Genomic DNA, 4,469 nt, shown 5'->3' with positions numbered 1-4,469 from the left:
AGAAAGTGACGGGTGATTTCCACCTGCTGACCTTGCAAATCGCAGCCTAACACATGACCACTATACCTCACCTGAGCTCCATCTCCAAAAGTCCCTTTATTGTCTGCCTGCATTTTACCTTTTAAAAAGGACACACACCTTAGACTAATCAATTATTTTAGATAAAAGGGGCATCATTTACTCAAGGTTAATGTTGGAAAATTCAGAGAAGTTAGGAGAGAAGGAATGAAAACAGGAAATACGAGGAGGAAGTGGGCTAAGTGATGGGATACTGCAATCAATATGAAACAAAACGTGCACAAATTACTGAATGGAAAAATCACTGCCATGCAGGTCATTCGTGGCCTAGTGTTTACACGTTGGGCTGCTTAATGGGAGGTCGTTGGTTTGAAACCACCTGCCACTCCTTGGCAAAAAGACGAGGCTTTCTACTTCCATAAAGATTTTGTCTTGGGAAAACCACACGGGCAGTTCTACCCTGTCATACAGGGTCACCGTGAACGTTTTGTAAACCTCCACCTAACTCACAATAAAACGTTTAAATAAATCAAAAGGACTCCTTATGTAGTTTACACATCTCCCCCATACACGTTGTTGCTGCCCCAGTATCCTTTTTCCCTTCATAAATGTTTATTCTCCTTAAACATTTATGCTCAGTGACCGGAGACTCACTGGAGAACAAGTCTGATAAAATGTCTGCTTTCCCAGGAGTTCTTAGTTGCAATCCCTGTGCCAATCTATATATCTGATGGTCTTTTTCTCTCTTTACTTACTCTCTCTCTAACCAAGCATGATGTCCTTCTCAAAGGACTGGTCTCTTCTTGAGGCAGTCGAGCAAAAGAAACTTCATTTTTGTTAGCTGCTGAATGACCGGCCTCTTTCCCCACCCCCCTCCCATCTTGGAAAGTCCCACTAGGGATTGATTTTAGAACGTCCCCTCATGTTCTCAAGATCAGAACATTGTAATTAATAACATTGTTCCTTTGGACAGGCAGGGGGTACTCATCACTGTACAAATGAGGACGGCAGCTACATTGTTCCTTTTGATGTTGTAACCAGGAACCAGGTAGTTATAATCAATGCTGTACTCTGTCACGCTCACTAAATGTAAGGAATAGTAACATTAATTTTGCTTTCTGCTTCTTTCCACATTTGCTTCAGTCTTAGCCAAAGGATAAAGGAGGTTTTTTGTCTTTAAAGATGGACTGAAATGTTGACTCGGGACTGCAATCAAAGAATCGCCGTTAGATTCTAGAAGTCCAGTTATAAATGAATAAAGACTCTTCTAAATGACCAAGACATTATAGTGGCTGTCATTTATTTGAACCCATAACAGCCTAATAGCATATTCAAAGACAAAATCTCCCAGTCCCAGCTTCTAAGGAGCATTCTGTCTGTACTGCTCCCATGACGGATCTGCCCTATTGTCTCTTTCCACAGCTGGAGTCTGGTTGATCCCTACGTATTCCATCTGTTGAGGTTGCTGTATACAGTTACCAATTCCAAAACTCACCCCCCTCCCCAATTCCAAAACTCACCCCCCTCAAGACAACCCCATATCCGAAATGGTAAGAACTGCTCCCACCAATTGTCCAAGGCTGACATGTTCATAAGATCAGACTGCCACAGCGTTCTCCCAACGAGCAGCTGGTGGGTTCGAACTGGCTACCTTTCCATTAGCAGACAAGCACCGTTAGGGCTCTCTAGTCACCATTTATACTGTCAGAACAACAAAGGTATTTCCAGTGATGAAGTGGATTACAGCAACAAAAAGAAAAGGCGCCACGCCATCGCGTCAATCCAGATTCACAGCGCCCCTCGAGGACAGAGTGGAACTGCCCCTGTGGGGTTCCCAGAGTCCACCGGAATAGAGAGCCTCTACTTTCTCCCAAAGGGCCGCTGGTGGTTTAGAACTGACGATCTCCAGGTTAACAGCCCAACACACAACCACTATGCCACCAGGGATCCAAAAGACAGAGAAAAACAACACCCACCCCAACAAACCTACATCTCATGAGGGCCCTGGGGTCAAATGAGCCCCAGCAGCTCCTAACACCGGCAGTGGATCAGGGCCCGGCATGCAAAGTGACGGGAGGGTCAGACTTCACATGGGAAATGAGCTCCCTCCTGCAGTGGGAACAAATCACCGGAAACGTAGTATGGCTTCAAGCGGCACACATTTATTGCTTGTCCTCCGGGAGGTGGCTCTCACGAGGGCGTTCTACCCTGAGATGAGCGCGGAATCAGTGGAGAAGCCACCAGCACCCTTTGGCTTGTAGCTTCACCATTCTAACCCCTGCTTTTTCTGAGGTCCTTCTCTGACTACAGCCCTCTTGGCTCCCTCTTTCCTGGCCTATGATGGCGTAGCCCTCCCCTCCCTCCTCACCAGATTTAAAGCGGGACACCATTGGAGGGGAATTCTTGATGAAAAATTTGGTCTATAGGGACCAAATACACTGTTCCCTAGCTTGTCGTGCATTCTTTCCAAAAATCGGGACTTTTAAAAAATGCCAAAAAGCGGGACGTCTGGTCACCTACTAATGATCCCCCAGCTCGACTCTTCCTTTCACCTCATCGGCACCCACACTTTTCCCTGATAAACAGATTCTTTGAACTCTACAACGGACATCATTGCGCGGTGGGGTCAGGGCAGGGCTCTCTGAGTGAAGTCTACAGACAGGACACTTGGTCTGACCGCCTCTGTGCTTTGGTTAGCTAGCCTAGGGCCTGGGGCGTCCATTGCGCATGCTCAGAGGTTCGAGCTTCCGGCCAGGAAGGGGTGGTACACCTACATGGGCGTTACACCTGGATTGGCCCATGTGGGCCAGGTGAATGCAATTCAGCCAATGGGGTCGACCAGGATCTTCGGCCACGCCTCTCAGTGGAGGAACTGAGAAGCCAGAATCCAGAGTCTGCAGCTTCTTCTGCATCTCAAGCTGCACCTCAGAAGCCATGCAGCCATCTCCTCTGGCCTGAAGACTCCACGTGCGGGTGTGAGGGGCCCCGAGGGGCCTGTGTAAACCTGAAGCTTCTTTACCTTTCATAAAACTCACTTGGATTATGATCCAAGCTTCAGAGTGAATTCTTTCTCCCGCGAAGCCAAGGACCGAGGTATATTTCTCCCACGAGAGAGATCTGACACTTTCTTCAGAGAAACCTTCCCAGACTCCCTCATTGTGGGATTTCTCCCAATAGAGTTGTCTCCCCCAAATATAGTATGCCAAACCTAAGATGCTGCTTGCTACACATGGTGAAGGACTGTCCACTAGGAGGTCAATGAAAGCAGGTCAGAGGTTATTCTCCCTGAGGGCTATCAGCCATCAAGAGCAACCAGACTGTAATCTGTCTGACCCTAAGTAGGGCCCACTCCCTTTTGATGAGGATAATGGATTGCTTCCCTGAAGGAGAGCCCAGGGAAGTCAAGCCCACTCACGGATGACCAAGGTGAGGCTGCCATATTGAGTCTCGGGTCCGAGCATCTTGTCACATGTGTACCCCTAGCCCCTCCCCTTTCTATTACATGTACACCCCTAGTTATCCCCTTTCTGTCAGGCTTATGCCCATTGCACATCCCCTTCCTGTGACGTGTGTGGTTACCTGTAATCACGCCCTAAATATATATGGGCCTTGGCTGAAATAAAGAGCAGAGACCCTCCTGCCCTCTCTGCCTGCACTGTGCTCGGACCGGCTGGCGAGATCATGGCTGTTCAGGAGGTGAGCATGCTACCATGAAATGTGCCTGATGCCTTTATTTCACTTTCTCTTCCATCTCTCTTATTCTCTGTGACTTTACTATGATCTTTATAGATCATAACCTACAATTGAGCCTATCAGACCCGTGATATAGTTGTGAGGGGCTGGTTTCCCCCACACCTCATGTCCCATGTGCCCCCACCCGTAGTGGGGCTCCCTTCTGGGCAGCTTCAGAGTTGGGGTGTGTGTTGGGGTGAGGAAACCCAACTACAGAGCTGAAGATGGCGGCATAGACTGCTAGCTAGCCGCCAGGTCAGTGGTTCAAACTCAGCAGCTGCGCTGAAGGAGAAAGATTAGGCTTCATGGGAGCAGTTCTACCCTGTCCTACAGGGTCACTACTGTGAGTTCTGTTTGTTTTGTGTGTAGCTCCCTCCCTCCCCCTCATCTCAGACTTCCCCAGGGCTGATTCCTCACTAGGTTTCCACCTGTGTCTCCAGAGTACAGGGAGAAAGTGTCCCGATTCCAATCACAATGGCTCAGTTTTAATAAAAGCAGGAAGGTATGGGGTCTTAAAGGCCATCTAGCAGGGAAGCAACAAAGCCCATACGGAGGAAGCACACTAGCCTGTGTGATCGATCGTGAGGTGTCGGGAAGAAGTATCACAAGTTCAAAAAACACGCAGCCAAATCGACAGGAAGGGGAGTGGGTATACACAGTGGAGACCCGAACCCCACCAGCAAGACAACTGGACAGTCCCCTCAGAAGGGCCTCACAGA

This window comes from Echinops telfairi, unplaced genomic scaffold (assembly GCF_000313985.2).
Source record: "Echinops telfairi isolate 266 unplaced genomic scaffold, ASM31398v2 ScPeMD7_7459;HRSCAF=8497, whole genome shotgun sequence".
Taxonomy (NCBI): Eukaryota; Metazoa; Chordata; class Mammalia; order Afrosoricida; family Tenrecidae; genus Echinops; species Echinops telfairi.
The sequence above is the reverse complement of the archived record's forward strand: the minus strand, read 5'-3'. Positions refer to the sequence as shown.